The 17,241-nt window shown below is 43.3% G+C and overlaps 1 long non-coding RNA gene across 2 annotated transcripts; it reads left to right on the forward strand.

Moving 5' to 3' along the window:
* Positions 1 to 1,352: 1,352 nt before the first annotated feature.
* Positions 1,353 to 15,981, forward strand: LOC138119383 (uncharacterized). Of its 2 annotated transcripts, none has more exons than XR_011155488.1 (3): positions 1,353 to 1,825; positions 13,308 to 13,510; positions 13,645 to 15,981. It is a non-coding gene; the product is annotated as an uncharacterized lncRNA (long non-coding RNA). The 2 variants fall into 2 exon arrangements; XR_011155489.1 differs by lacking the exon at positions 1,353 to 1,825 and adding an exon at positions 8,093 to 8,279.
* Positions 15,982 to 17,241: the final 1,260 nt, after the last annotated feature.

Consider the following 17,241-nt stretch of genomic DNA (forward strand, 5'->3'; position numbering starts at 1 on the left):
TTACATTCTACCATGAGCTGCACCAGCTTCTTTTATTTCAGTAGAGCTGCTCCACCCAGATGTAGATGTCATGACACATACGGTACAACACACATCCTCTCCATGTTGCCTTGAGCTGACAGAGTGTGATTCCCAGCTGTGTGGCAGCAGAGCCGTTGCTCTACAGTCCTGGGGACCAAGATTCTGCTCACTCTTTCCACGCTTTTTTATAAACAATATGTGGCAATTTTACCAATTAAGTGTGTGGGGAAGCAGTGAGTTTGGATCAGATGCACACAGCGGCTGCCACAGCATGACTGCGCAGCACAGAGAGGCTGCAAGCACTTAAGCAAGACAGAATTATCATAGCACAAGATTAGTTCAGATATCATAAAGCACTGTTCCAACAGCTCCCCACCAGGAAATCTCCACCCATCCCTGCAGTAAGATGTGTATCCATCTTATAATGTTAATTGTGCTGGCCCTGCCACTTTGCCTTGGTTTCTGTAGGCAGCTCAATGTAACAAACCTGGACAGTAAGGGCATCCCAGTGCTGGGGTGCACAGCCTGAAAATGAATAAAGGTAAGTCATGTAGTTCTGCTGAACCTGTAGTTTAAAGCTTCTAATTGCTAACTTTCATCTTTTACCAGCATAAATAATAAATGTGGCATGCTCCCCATTTTCCATCACCACCACATTATTAAAGCAATAAAACAATTTCAAAGGTGTGGTTATCATAAGCTAATGGCACCTCTAGGGGATTACCAACACCCCAGGAGACTTCTTAGTCTTAAAAAACCCGGTACCCACTGTCAGTCTCTATTAGCTCAGTTGTGTGCCAGCATGTGCACAGCGGGCCCTGCTCATGCAATGCCACTCGTCACACAGGACAAGCCAAGTGACACAACCGCGGGCATAATTAGGTCAGAAGATGCTTCCAGGCAGACAATTAAATAAAGAAGTAGAACCCTGCAATCACACACAGCTCAGATGATGCACACACACAGGTAACCCAGCTGCCTACAAACCAGCTGCATCTCCTTCCAGCCCAGTTCAGAGAGAAGGGAGAGAATCCCCCTTAAGGGGAGAACTGGGGAGCAAGTGCTCCCTGCAGAGCACTGCAGAGTGAATGCAGAGAGGTCTCCTTGCTGCACACCTGAGAGCAGCTCCTCAAGAGCAGGCTGGTGGGAAGGGAGCAGGTGACTTCGAGGGAGCCACCCGCCTGCCTGGAGGCATCACATGGTGGGGTTGTGCTGCGCTGACAGCAGACCCGTCTCTGAAGATGAGCCTCCCGTCTGCCACATCGGGTGATTTGGGAGCACTCCTTACACAACACTGCCTTGTGAATACTCCTCCCTTACCTCCCCAGTCTCTGTAATCTTGGAATGACATCATCGGGAATTAGTTAGTTAGTTTTAGTATCTGCTGGGGCGTTAAGCCCAAGCTATTTAGCACATCAAAACAACAGTATTAGCAAACAGACCTTCCTTTAAGGTAATTACGCACCAAGGAGACTGCCTTATCTTTCATCTCCTGTTTATTTTGCTAACAGTCACCCAGATTCTTTAAGTAATACCTTCCCTGCTATCAGTTATCAAAGCAATGATGGAGGTGGAAGACAGCTGAATGCACTAAGCTCCAACAGCAAAAGCCTCACAGGTGGGAGGAGGTGGAGGAGGGACAGCTGAATAAGGGTGAGGGAGGAGGACTATCTGTCTCTGCCTTTGTCTGCCTATCAGCAGCGTTAAGTTTGGAGTTCTGATCCTACAGGACTTTGCACAGTCTGGAGCAGGGATTGGATTTTGAGGACATGCCCCACACTCTGTCATGCCATGGAGGCTTCAGGTGAACACAGGCTTTTGCTAATTGTCCCTGCAAATGATCACAGTGAATCTTCAATTTCCGCTGAGCCCACACTTCACTATTATCCTCAGTGAAGATAAAGGGGGCAAGAGTGGGAATGGGCATAAGGCAGAGCACAACAGCCTCGAAGATCGATATCAGGCTAAGCAAGGTCTTTAGGTGCATACTGCCATCCATCCCCCCACATGAAGCATGAATTCACACCCTGTGGTAGGCAGCAGAAGGCACCAGTGTGACCAGTGTCTTAGCCATATCATCCAGAAAGCACACTGGGAACTGAGCTGCTTGACCGCATGCCTTAAATTAATAATGAACAAAGGAATCTTGGGAACATTTCAAAAGTCCTGTAGGAGGGGATGAGGGAGGAGTGAGTCATGTCTCAGTGATATTAAAGCAATGGAGTGCTCGACTTTGGGGAGAAGTATTGCAAACTGGAGAGTCTTTGTTGTGGTTGCTGTGAGAATCTGATAGGCCAAGAGGCCAGTTGTAGAGGTAAAAATCCTGGTACTGTGACATGTCCGAAGGATGCAGTACCTGTATCCTGTCTCTCAAGTGCATTCAAAAGAAAAGAGCAGTGAAATGCCTTGAGAGAACAAGACCTTGGAGAAAATCATAGTGCAATGCTCAAATTGAAAGCCTACCAGGAATAAGACTGAACATAAGATGTAGGATCTGTCTCCATTAAGAAAAGAGCAGAGGGAAATGGAAGTAGCTCTCACTGTAAGCGGCGCTGGGACACGAAGTAGAAAATAACGCGAGCGTGCTGTGTAGCGCTCATTGATTCACCAGCAGGGAGCACGGGGAGTGAGCACCGAGCCTCCTCCCTCTCCTCACTTACCGCCGAGCAAAGCTGTACAGACCAGGAACAGGGTCTGTCCTGCAGTCACTGGGACAGACTGGAGTGCACTGGCACTCTGAGCAGCTCTGCCATCTGTGTGTCCTTCAGGGGGAGCTTTCTCACAGGCTTTAATAAAGGAGAGCTTTAGGGGCTGTGGCAGCCCCAGCTGCTGGCACAGCCACAGCCTCCAGCTCTGCGCCCCTTTTTTTCAGGACAGGTTGCATAGTATTTGACCTCAGAGCATGAGGGCCGAAAATAAAAGCCTATCTGGATGAAATACAGGAATGCTGACAAGGGGAAGCGTGTTTTGGGGACACAGTCTACATATGCTTTCATCCTGCATTCAATACATTGATAAAACAAAGGGTGAAAAGTATGCTTTAAATTCACTCAGCATCTCATTTCGTTCTGTTGTTAGACATGATTGCTGCCATTTAAACATTTCTATTTCTTTTATGGGCCTATTTATAATGTTATATCCATGAATTAAAGGACAAAATAATATTTTCTGCTAGTTACAACTAAGCAACAGACGACTGATACTATACTGGCAAAAAATAGGGTGAAAATTAAATATCCAAACAATTTTCAAACAGGAATCAATAATCATCTGGAAGTTACTGTAATCTTATATTTAGTAAAACAATGTAGATACTAAGAGGAAAATCTTTTAACATTCAGAAGATAATGTAATTATGGCTGATAAGCAGAACAATTGGGGGAGTTATTCTGGTTTTTATAGCTTTTTCATATGTGACTGATGGAAACTAATATAAATCCTTTTGGGCATTGGCACAATCATGCAGATGACAAAAGCATGAACTGTAAACAAAGGACTGCAGGAAGTGAATGCACTGTGTTACAGAAGGACATCCAGGAATGTGTGATTCATTCATAGCTGAATACAAAGAGTAAATTGGGATACCAGAGCACTCTGCTGACTCCACTAAATGGGGAGATTTTTTAATGCACCTGGAGGAATAACAACAAAAAAAGGACCTAGATAGACTAGGAAGCAACCAAATAGGGAGATTTAATGTGGAAAACTCCAAGTAAATCTGTCTAGGGAAAACTAATCCAAAACACAGATGTTTTCCTGGAGAGAGAAATCTTGAAAGCAATCATGTTAAAGCAGACAAGGAATGACAACAGAGTTAATGGTAAGTCCCTGGTGCAACAGGCAGCACAAATTAGGCTGGGGAGTTTGTCTGCATGGACTGACAGCCCAGTGTTCACCACCACTCACTCCTGCAGAGCACAGCTCTTGCTGTGAAATGCTAATTCTAGCCGTGCCATGGGCACAGAGAGAACTTAGGGGGGAGGCAACCCTGAGAAGTAAGGCGTAAGACAGGAGATAAGACCATTAATTCTGAAACTGAAATATTAAATGTTCCATCGCATGGCAGATTTAAAAACTAAACAGAAACTAGAAAGCCAGCGGCAGATCATCTCTGTGTTGCAGAGTTCAGGGTGTCCTTTATCATTCATCTTAAAATTTCCTTTTAAAAACCTGCCCATGACTGACAGATAAAGCTCCATCCAAAGGCAACACTAGAAAAGGCTCTTTCTGTGACTTTTTATTAAGAAAAATGCTCCCTTTTGAAGAAAAATTCTCTGGATTAAGGGTGATTAATAAAATGTCCAGAAACCAACTCTCAGAAATGTTATTCTGGACTCAGGAAAGGAAATGTTAACTCTTTCTGGGCAGAAAATCTGCAGAAGGCAGCTAATGATGGCAGTGCTTGGTGGCGCCCGGGCTGGTGTGCCCCAGCGCTGCCTGCAGAGCTGCAGGTGTGTGGCCTGATGACAGCTTGGGCACAAATGCAATGCTGGCACATGGGCTGCCTGCAGATGAGCTTTCGTGCCCCGTACTGGGCACTCTTCCACGGATATTGTAGGTCCAAGCAACGGCAGGTTAGGCTGGGCAGCGGGATGCTGCTCCCTGTCCACGGGAACACGCGTTGTGGCCAGCACTAAATGCCCCTGCTGCTGGCTGCAGCTTTTATTTCCGGAGATGGATAAAATCTAATTTGGGAAGAGAGGCGGTTGTTGGAGGCACAGGACAATGACAGCCGCCCAGGAGCATTTCTTTCCACGTTTTGCCCAGGAGACAGCCTGAGGTCTGGCGGGGGTTACCGAGCAGGGTGTAGAGGAGCGTGCAGGGCTGCGCGGTGATGCTCAGGGGTGCCCAGAGGTACCCACCCCCCGGGCTCCCCCAAGGCTGCCGTCCCAGGGCTGCTGCAGACCCACATTGCCATCTAGTGCCGCCGGAGCTCAAGGACAACCGGGAGGCATCGCCTCCCCGCTGCTGCGCGCAGGTGGCCCCGGGCCGGTCGCTCTGGACCCCGTAAGTCCCCTCGCTGCGGAAGCGCAAGGCAGGGCAGTAAATCTTAGGCTGTTCTGCCAAAACTCAGCAAGTCATGTGCAGCCCTGCCATGGATCCTGCTTTGTCCCACAGATACTGAAGGGCTTAAGAAATGTTCAAATAGCTTTGCTTAAGAGCAAAACATTACAGCTACTAACAAGCTCATCCTAGCATTGGAGCAACTAAAGTAAAGTTCAGCAGTGTTTGAAGTACCTAATATTTCTATATTTTCATGGAGCTTTACATGCTGAGGTACCTCTTACCTACTCACCCCCAGCCTGGCTGCTGTGGCCCTGCTCTGCCCCAGAGCCAAGCAGGGCTGGGTGGGTGCAGGTTTAGTGCCCACAGGAGCATCGAGATGCTGTAGAGGACTTTGGTCAGGTAATAATAAATGGTGACAGTTCTGGTGAGAACTGGGGTGTTCACCTGAGTGTCCTGGCCAGGATCCAGCTGGGATAGCTCAGCTCTTCCAGCTGTGGTTTGCCTGCAGGGAGAAGGCAAGGGGATGGAGCAAGGCTGAGCAGGTTGGGTCCTGCCCTGTTCCTGGTGCAGACATTGTGTGTCTGTTCTGGCAGTGCTGCTGCTCCTGTGCTCTCCACCCAGAGGTGAGCACACTGGAGCAGTAAATCTCTACCTCCAAAAAACAAGACTGTAATTACAGTCTTTTCTGTGGCATCTTTCCATGCCAATCACTTTTATAGGCACATACTAAAGGCCTCCCACCATATGAGATTGAACTGTTAAGTGTTATTACCTAGAAGCCTCAGGTGAGACAAGGGTTGCAGTGTGCTCAGTAGAGTATGCATGTTTGTTAAAACTTAATTCTTGTCTGTGCAGAGCTGGCAATCTGATTGGGACGGGACAATCAGAGGAGTGAACACAGCACAGTGATTTGTTCCACATCATAAAACAGTTCAGTAGCTGACCCAGGACTCCCAAGTTTCAGCTTGCCAGCCAGTCTTTTCAGTTAAATGTTGTACATGGTGGAGTTTGTTCATTTTTCAGACTGTGGTTATGCCCTTGTAACAGAGGACTCCCAGAAAAAAACAGCTCCTTCCTGGTTTTATGGATTCAATGCTAGAGGAGAGACCCTACTCACTTGCCTTCCCTTCTCATGCCATAACTGGGAACTCTGAGCACCACTTGGCAAAGGCAAAGAGATGTGGCACACTCAGCTGGAAGGACTCCTTAGTGGATCCTGAAAATTGTACCAAGCAACTTCATGACACAGTGCAGTTACTACACTTGACCAGTGAAGTGACAATCTGTGACCAGCGAGAGCTCATGGCCTTTCAGCAATGTAGGCACAACTGAGCTTTGCCATGGCAAAGATGAGGTGCAGGGCAAGGTCAGCTTGCTCTTGTCCCAGGAAGGGCAGCTGGAAGGGGTAAAGCTTGAGGGAAATTTTTCTGCTTGCATATCTTGGTCTTCTGTCAAGAAACCTCCTAGAGAAAAAGCCACTCAGAAGCATCTCCAGATTGTGATCAGTTACTCAGCCCTCACTTGAGTGTACGTGCTCTGAGGGTCACTCATCCAGCAATGGGGAGAAAACAGGACTGCTTTGGCAGCTGAAAGTTTGCAGGTGTTCAGAAGATTGGAAGAGGGGGCTTAAACTCTTTCCACACTTTGCCTAGGTCTTACAGGTGTTACAGCCGGGAGGCAGAGCGTGCAGGGATGCACAGTGATGCTCAGGAGAGTCCAGGGGTACCCGCCCCCCTTAAGTGACTGCTCCCTGGAAAGACATCACCTACTGAAGCCCTGAAAACAAAACATCCTTTTATGGAGACAAGCAAACTTTTAGAAATCCAGTCACTGTAAAATCTTTCACCCTTAATATCAATTTTTCAGTGAAATCTGTTTATTCTAGGCCTGCTGTGTCATAACAGATCCAAGAGCTGCATTTTCTCTTGGAAAGAGACAAGGTTTTGTTTAAAAACATTAACTTTTCATGACATTCAATCTCAATGTCTATACAAGCTTTTAAAATCTGGCTCTCTGGTACAGATGAAGGAATAGCTTCTTCCTCAGTGTAATTCTGCCTAAGCCCATGCATTTACAAGGGGGGTGATTTTGTCCATAAGGTTTGTGATTCTCAGGCAGAGGCTTATTGACAGGCACTGTGCTGAAGATATTTACATTCAGCAAGGCTCATAAGCCACTGAACATCTGTTCTCTCGTTAGCAGCCTCCTCAGCATTCGCCCTGTAGGCAATAATCTACAGGACAAGTTTCCCAGCACCTCAACCACTGTAGGATAATTCTTTAACTAAATGGAAAGCAAAGCCCAAGGCCCTGGGAATTCGCTTTTGTACAATAATCTTTTGTGTGCATACAGTGGAAACCAGAGGATTATGGAGTCAAATCATGAGAATTCAGGTCAAGTGAGATTTGGAGGGGGGAGGAGAAGATGACAGAAGCACCAGTGGGAAGGTAGTGATCCCAGGGGAAGTAACGTGACGCTTGCAGATAAGCCTGTTCTGCTGTCATGGTTTAATTTTACACATCAGTATTAAAATTTCTGAGCATTGCCATACATCAACTCTCCTTTGCTACATGAGGTCCTTTTGTGTTGGTTTTTTTCCTCCTCTAGCAGCTGTGTTATTTTGGAGTATGCCTATGTCTGAGTTATTTTCTTGTGCCGTGCCTCCATTTTCTAGCTCTCTATTATTTTTTTCAATCTGAGAATTTGTGTGTTTAAATCTCCTTTCTCCATTCAGCTCCCTGTTATTTTTCTCATTCTTGCACACTTAGCCTAGATCAAGGGTTTCAGAGATCCTCTAGATATACAAAGCAATTCATTTATCTCCCCTGGACATTTGCTTAATGGAAGGAAGGAAATGTCATTAAAGAAAAGCACTATGAAAAATGTGATGCTGCTTTTTCTCTTTCTGGCAAGGGATTGATGTGGATGTCCAGACCAACACCCAGAAACTCTATTCAAATGCTTGTCTCCTCTTCCCACAATGCAGAAAGATCCAGCTGAATCCAATCAAATGTTTAATGTGCTCTTGGCTGGTTTACACTGCTAAGCTGATGGGAGGATGTGCTGTTGGGCAGTGACTGCTGAGAAAACAGTGAAATAGGGGGTGTTAAATTAGACATTGGTGTAAGCAAAGGAGAAAACAGCATCAAGGAAAATTCACAAGACTTCTGCAAAACTGAACAGCTGTACAGCTCATCTGAATATGAGGATTTCCCCTACCTTTATAAGAAGATAGGAAATATGGCAGAAAGGTGATATTCCACCTGTGGCCTAAAATCCTGTCTCAATTGCCATGTGTGAGACATGGAGTGAAATACCTCCTCTACTGCCTTTGTGAAGTACAACATGCTAAGCAAGACACTGCAAAAAGCAGCTTTACTTTCTGCTCTTCAGTGATGGTGGTAGCAAAATTTTGAGTCTCTAGGTGTTTGGAACCGTGAATGTGCTGCAGATTGGGAAATACAGGGGGAAGAGGGTTTGGTTGGTTTTTGTGTTGATTTTCTTGGGGTTTTTTTGGTTGCTTTTTATGTTTTGTGGGGGTTTTCTGGTTTTTTTGGGTTTTGTTTTTAGTGGGTTTTTTTGTTTTGTTGTTTTTTGTTATTCTGGGTTTTTTGTTTGTTTTGGTTGGTTGGTTGGTTGGGGGGTTTTTTGGTTTGGTTTCTTTTGGTCACAGCATTTTCACACTTCCAGGAAAAGAGTAAATGAACCTGCCTGGATGGGATAGAACTAAGGTTGTCCAAAGAATTGTAATTCAGTCTTTCTCTGTGTTATGAAAGTCCTGAGCTGTGTGCCTACACAATTTTCCTTAACACCTCTGAGCTATTCTGTGCTCTTGCTCTTTTTCCTTTGTGTCCCATTTTTAGTTGTTTAATTCATATGATCCAGATGAGCATAGACTGCATGCTGAGCCAGGGAGGGAGGCAGGAGGGATAATAGAAGTCTTTGTGGGGAGTAACCCACAGTTTGGATGTCATATTTAAAAAGTGTGGTACAGAGTACAGATGTTATGGGTTGTATTAGCTTGGTCTGCAGGGAATGACATCCTGTATTGGATGAAATGGTTTGACCTCTTCTATTGAAATGCTAATGTTTGACCATTTCCTCCAGCAAAGTGAGTCTCATTATTTCTCATTGTAGCCTACATTTACCCTTCCTCCACTCTGCGCCACCCTGACCCCAGAGTTTCTGCTTTTCCAATATGCACTTAAAATTTGTCTGCTATGTGATCGTTTTATGAGGTGATATCATGAAGCATAAGTATGTGTTCCAGCTGTGTTAGTGACCCTGCCTATAAACCAGGGAGGCTGGCTAAGCATTCTCTTGCCCTCTTGCTTAACGTGACTCATGACAAGAAGATGCAATGATCCAGGCTGGAAAAGTGAAAGAGAGAGAAAAATCCAGATTAGACCCTGGAAAAAGGCAACTCTAAGTGAAACTGACTTTTTATCTCTTTGTGTCTTCATGTTGACACTACATTAGGAAGGCTGACATCAGATATCTCCAGAGGCCCAAATCCAATTTTGAATCAAATGTAAGACCAGCTTGTAAAGGCCAAGAATGAATTGGTTCTGCCAGAAGAAAAATTAGCACAGAAACAAGCTTATTTCCAGAGAATCTACTGAAATAATGACATGATGCCTTAATAGGGATTGTGCTTGTTTGATTTTTTTTTTTCAAATTAGTGAAAGTTCACCCTTTGAGTCTGTATAAGGAACACATCCATCTCTGAATTTGTTGCATGCAGTAATCTGTAGTCAAGATTACTTAGTTAGCATTGAGATGGGCTGCCCTTTTTATTCTCTGTGTCTGTTTTAACACTAATCCCTGAACAAATACTTACAAAGGCAAAACAGACGTGCCTGTCCTGTTTGCTTCCACTTACATCTGTGAGAAGCTGCAGAGATTTTGTGCTGCTTAGCTGTCATGCCATTTCTTAGTGCCAAGTTCTCATATTGCTGCAGTTCTAGGCCAATTGCTGTTGCAGGAGAAGATTTAGGTCAGTGGTTTTTCAACCTTTTTTGATTTGTGGACCCCTAAAAAACTTCCAGCAGTAGTGCAGACTCCTTTAGGAATTTCACATATGTCGATTGCTGTCTGGCACACGTGAATTTTCTTTTTCTCAATCACTTTTTGCAGACTCTTTAGAAGTTTTTCATGGGCTTGCCAGGCTCTGTAGACCATAAACTGCAAACCAATGATTTAGGTGAGCTCTTGAACTGTTGCTTCTCCACATACACACTGCTGTAAAAGATGAGAATGCCATAAAATGAGTAACAAGACCAATGTTTTGGGATTGTGACATCCACTACTTTACAGTCTGTCAAACCTGAATGCAGGGTGTTTAAGTAGCCAGGGTTCCCACATGAAAAACCACATGGTGATGGTGTGCCAACACCCTCGTTGTCCCATGCTCTCAGTGGCTTTGGATGCTCAGCTATGGGTGTTCCAACAAGCCCATAAATCATAGCCAGTTGCCTCCAGAGTTAGCTAGCAGATAATATATGTTTTTTGGCTTCTCAAAGCCTACCCCAAATAATGGTCTACAATATGATTTCTTTAGACTGAGAACAGGCTTAGGAGGAAATGTGGGAAAATGGAACAAAGAGGTGATACAGACTGGTAATGTGGCAAGTAAGAGGTGAATTTTGAGTCCTAAAAGTTAATTAAAATGATAGGCTGGGTAGACTTGGGTCAAAACAGGAAAATTAATAGAATAGTTTTTCCTTGCTGCACCAAAGAATGGTGAATCAAAGGAGGGTTGTAAATAGAAAGTGATTTGGTCAAAGCAGGCCACTGGCCAGGAAAAGGAATGGGGCAATACACCAAATGATAAAAACAGAGAGAATAATGCAGCAGTGAAGATACAAAGCAAAGAGAACCTAGCTAAGGGCTCCACCTTCATGGATGGAGAGAAAACATGTATCTGGCTTGGTTTACAGAAAGAAATTATAAATGTGGACATTTTTTGACCAAGAGTGCCAAGGACCAGGTCGAAGTTGATGTCTTGACCTGCATTTCCTCTTCTTCTCCTTTACTTGGCCTCTGTTGTAAACCTACTGTTCTCTAGCCTAACACTGATCTCAAGGTCACTGTTTTCATTCTGCTCTTATCCCTCCCGCCAAGAGGTTTATAGAGCTTGGTGTTCTTTATAATGAAAGTATAGTGCCCATCAGCCAATACTTCTAGATTTTCAATTTTCTTTTTGGCCTCCTAAGGCTTTAATATGAAACCTTCCATCTCACTGTCCATCAGAACTACTGCTCCTGAATTATGGCCGATTTCCTCTTAATATCCACAGCAGGGATTTTTAAGAAACCAAATAACAAATGAAAAATGTTGCCACATCCCCCAGGGTTGACTCCCTGCCAATAGTAAGCCAGACAAGATGTTATGGGACCTCTTGTTTCTGTACAGGACATAGAAGACAGACCCTTCCCTTTCTCAGGGGACAGTTCACTGTAAACCAGGTTAGTGTCCAAGCCTGCATCTACAAAGGTAATGCAAAACAAAAATATCAATGTGTCTCTAGAATATGGCATTGAGAGAAAGTGAGGAATAAAGTAAAATGTTCCATGAATCCCAGTGTCTAGTCTGAAGATCATGCAATTTAGGGCATGTTATCATTTACAAAAACAATTACTAGCCTTCCAGGTATGCACTGCAAGTGATTTCTAAATCTTATCTGTTGTCTCTGGTTCAGTGCCTACCCCAGACACAGCTCCCTACATGGTCACAGAAATCACTCCAAGCACTCAAGGTTTTGGTTCACGAATTCACTGTGCTTCCACAGCAATTCAAAGTCTAGAAAAGTGATCATATTTTTAGCTGATGCAAAGTTGCTGATCAGTGACTGTACTGGAGTTCCACTGTTACATGCAGCTGAGGATTGAGTGAGGTGATTTTTTTGGAACAATGAGCATCTCTTCTGCATCTCAATAGGGTGTTAACTGACAGCCCTGGGTCCAAGATCACTCTAATAATGGATTAATATGATATTCAGGGTCTTCTTTCATTCTGACAGTGTCCCCACTCATATGATATTATGGATTAATTGTGTTGGTTTTCACTGCTAGCGTTGACTGTTGTTGCTAATCTCAAAGTAAGAAAAGTAAATTTGCAATGCTACAAATTAAGTATATTTTAATATAAATTTATATATATATATAAATTTATATATAAATATAAGTATAATTAAGGATTTTGTCTTTTAGCATTGGAGTCTCACAGAAATTTTCTCCTTAAATAATTACCCAGTGGAGATTTTACTGTCAAGTAGAAGATAACCAGGCACTCTTTCAGTAATATTTCTGCAGGATCCAGAATGGCTTGACTGTGTGATTATTTTAGCTGCTGTGTAGATAAAAGAAAAACATGAGCAGTGAAATGTTGAAAAGGTTTTGATATTATGATATGATTTCTCAACAATTTTCTTTTTTTCTTGCTCCTTTGTCTGGAAATAGTGATTAGATCAATTTCCCTAAGAATAAAGTAGTCGCTTGTTCAAGGCAAATTTTGTGTTTTAAGTGATAGATCTCTATTTTCTGAGCCAGTGAAACTTCTCCTCTTCTCTAATGACATTTACAGACATTCTACTCATAGCTGACATTCCCTGCAGACCTACAGAAAACCTGATGACACTCCTGACCATGTTTTCTCCAGCTCTTCCGTGTCATTTTAGTTCTTGTGTCCAGGTTTCTGTCCTTTCTCATAAGTTGGTTGAAGCTACATACAGCTGTCACTGCATTTATTAATTCTTCCCTCCGCTAGGTCTTTTTTTTCAAAGGCTGAGATGGATGTATTTCTGCACTCAGCCACTCTTAAAGCTCTTTTCTGAGGGATGTGTCCTATCTGAATGTGGCAGAGAATGTGTGTGACATTAATTGTAGGACCAGTCAGCAGTTTCCAACTTCAAGAGAGTTTTAAAAGTGAACAGCTGAAAAATTTCACTCTGGACACTGGAGCCTTTGGCTCAGACTGGAGGGGTGCACCACTCACAAGGTACTTTGAAATGTGCAGGATGGACAGTTCTGTCCTAGGTGTGGATAATTCACACATTTTTGCTTTCCAGTGGTGTTAATCTGGCACCCCCTGGAGGAAGTATGTTTCAAAACACTAAAAGGAAAGAAATAGTTTAAAAATCCCCTTTGATGAAATCAATTCTTTAACCAGACAGTAAATTTTCCCAATTTTCCATGGATTCTTTGCAGAAATACTAATGTAATTTTTCTGTAGGCAGTTTTTCATCCTGAGATAATACATGCAATTTTTTTCTTCCTTAGACTAAACATGTCAATCTAAGACTTACTGGGGAAGTGCTGGAGGATTTCTCAAACATCATGAATTGTGTGATCAAAAAGAAAACTTGGACTGTCACCTATGAATGACAAGAAGAACCATTAACGAACTCTGTTTGAATCTGGTCCAAGAAAAGTGAAAATCAGTGTATGTCCATATGCTCATGGCCAGGGTGGGCTTGTGTCAGGTAAGATGGGGGAAGACTTTACTGTAGGTCTGTGCCCGGAACTACAAAAAAACTCAAACCCATGTCTTGGAAAACCTAAGGCTATTAGGAATAGTTCCATTTTTCTAATCAAGTGGAATTGCTTTCTTTATTAGACAGAAGAGACCATCTACTGGGGTTTGCAAGCTACCTACAGAGTTTGATGTTTGGAAACTAAAAAGTGCCAAAAGCAAGAATTTGAACTGCTTTCCCCCACCAGCCTGCAAGGAAAGAAGGATGTAAATAATGCCAAAAGGTGTATTTATACTGCTTTAAAATTCCATTTGAATGTAACAAAATAGTTAGCTGTAGCAATTTCTAAAAAGAAATGTCAATAAGGTTTCTTTTAAATTTTATTGTTATTATTATTATTATTATGTCTTTTTGGGAAATACCTGGCTGCATTTACAAAGTGGTTGCAAAGACAACTGGGAATGTTGTCAATCAGTGCCGCATCCAGTGAAGCTCACTGGGGAAGTGTGAACAATAATTGCATTATTTTTGATCTCTGTTTGCCAGCTGGGCATAGAGCAGACCCTCCCCATCGCTCCTTCTCTCCCAGCAACAAAGCTCAGCCGTGGTCCCTGCTGAGAGGATCTTCTCCTTGGGAACTGCACTGCTTCATTAACTCCCCTGTGTGTGATTTTGGTGTGTTGGTTTCGTTTGTTTTCCTGGAAGGTCCTCGGAATTTCCCAGGGAGTCCTTCCTTTGGAGGTACTTGAACCCATTGCTGCTTGACCTTGTAACTCATGGGTAATTCCATGCTGGTTCTCCCTAGTCTGAAAGGGTCCCAAGCACTAGCAGAGGTCAGTAATGCATGTCTGGATTAACAGCATAAGAAAAAGGATATAAGAGACACTTTTCTTTTTTTCCTTTTCATGTGATGTCTCTGGCCACCTTCCTTTCTCTGCCACATTATAAGGAAGAAATCTGGGGCTGGCTGCCTGATTTGAAAAACTCTTCATGTTGATAGTGTATTCTCACCTACAGCATAGCAGGAACATAGATTATCTGCAGGACTGGGCTATCAGTATTTGGAGAAATGCTTGAGTAAAAGCCTGTCCTTGGTATGTTTTCTTTTGCACTACAAAACTGTTTTTTCCTTACCCACAGACAAGCAGCCAGCAGTTGGAAACCACAGCTGAAGATGGCTGTGGGATAACTTTACTCTTGCTGGCTTAGGATGATTTAAAATACTCTATTTTCCATGCAGAACACACAGGTATTGGTTTAATCATGAAACATGTTTTCCAAGTTGCTTTTGCCAGATCTGATATTAAGAATTTAATATTGCTTTCTCCAGAGGTGAAAAAAAATTGAGGAGAAAATTAAATAGCACCAGTCTTTCTGAATGTCTTCTGTAACAGGGTGATAGAGAGCTTCAAACATTAATGCAATACAAATGCATTTGAACATTTACAGTAGGATTTGAGTAGCTGCCTTCAGGTCCTTTTCAACTGAACTGATTTTTATATTGTACTTTGTAAGGTTGTCCTAAATTTCTTTTGCTAGAACCAGTATCAGAGGTGACAGTCTCTAGCTTGTACCCATTGATCCACCACAGGGTATTTTCAAACTGCTGGTACGTGTATCACTACTTGTAGGGAAAAAATAAGTAATATTTGTAGCTTCTTTTTCTCCTGACATATGTATACCTACACAGTTCAGAGCCTGAAAACTAATTCCATCTAGAATGAGCTGGAGTCTAGAAACAAAGAAGAGGGGGAGGTACAAAGAAACCTTAATTGAGGGAACAGATGGGAAAGGTGGTCTCTAGAAAGAGATCCTGTCCATTCTGCCCAGCTCAGGAGGGTGACAAGTACAAAATGGGCCTGTTGAGAGATGGATTACTTGGAATGTGGCATAAAACTACCCCGAGCTGGGGGGGGAAATGTTGTGAGTGTACATGGAGAGCAGTTACAGCAGTCAACAGCACACAGCAGCAGATCAGTACGCCTCTAATTATTATTTGTCTGGCTGGCTAAGCAGTGCAGCATTTAAAACCTAATTTGTTGTATAATTTAATTTTAATTGAGTCTCCTATACACACAGGACTCGTTAAGCTAGCTGTATGTTTTACTTGCTGTCTTTTTACATGGATACTATGGGAGAGCTGCAGGAGCTGAACCAATCGTTTGCTTGCTCTGTGCTATCACCGAGGTGCAGTAATTCCTTGGTATGATTGCAGAGGGATCTCTTGGCAGGAATATTTGGAAAATGCGTTTTCTCAATGCCACAATATAACAAAACAACTTCCTCCCACAGCTAATGCTACAGTTTACACAAAAGATTTGGTTGTTGGGCTGTTAGTTGCATCTCCCATGTGCTGGTATTTTCCTCTGCCACTCAGAGATAACAATTACCAGTCACTGTGAGCAGTAATAAAAATGAAGCACCATGACAATGCTTTTGAGTGATTGCAACTTCCATGGATGTGCCTCTCTTCAAACGTATAAAAGGCTCTATTCCTCAGTGAGGACAAAGTTGAAAGCAAGCAGGGTATTTTACAGACAAATCCTTTTGGAGGAATGTAGACATTCAGGTCTCAAAGAACCATTTTTCATAGTATTATTACTGAGGAAAGAGTTATAGACTAAGGTCAATAACACAAAGCTCTTAAGTACATGCATCAATTTTGATTCATGTGTGCTTATATTTTTTTCCTCACCTGGGGCTCATGCGATTGGGACCGTGGAGCAATACTGTGTTAGGTATCAGTTAAAACTGCAGATCCAAACACTGCTGTGTTTGAATAATTTTCCTTCTATCAATGGCCCCGTCCAGCTGTCTTGCACAGGCTGGTGTTTGTTACTGTGAGATTTCTGTGGCATTTGCAGGGCTTCCAGGAAAGGTAAAAAAGCAGAACCTGAGAGCTCAAGCCTGTGAACCAAGTGGGAGTATCAATGCCAAGAATTGCAAGTGGTTTTGTTTTTAGTGTTTTGTTTCCATTTTTGTATCTTCTCATTTAATCCACACTTCAAAATCATTCAAGTAAAGGGGAAAAAAAGGGTTCACTGCCTCCGTACATGTTAGATGACTAATTTAAGGAGCAGGGACATCCAGGATAGCTCAGCTTCTTCTCCCTCGGTTTTGGTGAACATAAAACTGTTCTGAGTCCTTCAGATGAATACGATAAAGGAACCCATCACTAGAAGGTTGCTGATGATGCTGTGCAAAAGGACCACAATTCGTTTGGCTGAGAAGCCACTTTATACGGGGTGCTAATTGGTCTAAAAACATTATGGTGCACGTGATACAAACGTCCCAGGAAAACGAAACGAAACCAATATAAACAAGCAGATCAACAGGGGGATAAGTAGTGATAGTGTTTTACACGGAGCAGGAATGGACCACCAAATGGAGGACATTGAAAGGAGGTGGTCGATGCGACAACAAAGAGCCAAGTGACGATTCTGAAGGTTCAGAAAGCTCTGTCGCCTGCTCTTGTCCCCGATAATGCCAGGTTTGGGTTTGTAAGAGTCTCCTGAGCAAAACCGGGTCACTCCGTCCGTGACCGCCCGCCCTTCCCGGGCGCTGATCCTGCCTCAGTCCGAGCTTGCCTTTTAAACCCTGGCCCTGGACCAGCACGTATGCTCTTTATTTAGCCGCGGCTGGCAAACCAATGATTGCTCAACATCCAAGAGTCAGACTGCAACAATATTTCAGCGGATGCGACCGCCGAAACGACCTCAGCCGGCTGCCGGCACACGGCT

Source organism: Aphelocoma coerulescens, chromosome 15 (genome assembly GCF_041296385.1).
Source record: "Aphelocoma coerulescens isolate FSJ_1873_10779 chromosome 15, UR_Acoe_1.0, whole genome shotgun sequence".
NCBI classification, from domain to species: Eukaryota; Metazoa; Chordata; class Aves; order Passeriformes; family Corvidae; genus Aphelocoma; species Aphelocoma coerulescens.